Here is a 650-nt window from a genome sequence, read left to right as displayed (position 1 = left end):
TGTGTGTGTGTGTGTGTGTGTGTGTGTGTGTGTGTAAGTGTGTGACAGTACTCATTGATTTGTTATGCAAGGAATGTCTTTGATGGGGCTTCAGTGTGGAGGAAACGGCGTGAAAGTCTAATCCTTTCCCACAGGCCTGCCAGCGCCAGCTCAACCAGCAACAGACAAAGACTCCCCCACACACACACACACAAAAACAAACACACACACACACACACTTCAGTACATATTCTCCTATGTAGTCCGCTATAGCTAATTCAAGTAAAACACATTTGAAACTAAATATATGAAGTAAATATAGTGAATATTACTTTACATAAATAGTATAATTTACTTTGTTCAGCCTATTAAAGCAGCACTATGTAACTGGTTTACCTTAAAATAACAGCTTCAAAATCATGTGGATACTCTGACATGTAATAAAGATAACGGTGTAAGGCTGGGTAATGTGATATCCGCATCGATATATATCGTCTTAATTTTGGATATTGTAATATCGTGAAATTACACGTATTGTTTCTTTTCCGGGCTTTGAAGGCTGAATTACAGTAAAGAGATGTAGTTTTCTGAATTTACCATGCTGTTAGTTAATACCATTACAGTTTTTTTCGATTGCTAAACCACAGCGGGCACAACTGGAGTCACATGTG

Source organism: Etheostoma spectabile, chromosome 15, assembly GCF_008692095.1.
Source record: "Etheostoma spectabile isolate EspeVRDwgs_2016 chromosome 15, UIUC_Espe_1.0, whole genome shotgun sequence".
NCBI classification, from domain to species: domain Eukaryota; kingdom Metazoa; phylum Chordata; class Actinopteri; order Perciformes; family Percidae; genus Etheostoma; species Etheostoma spectabile.
Note: the sequence above shows the minus strand (reverse complement) of the source record.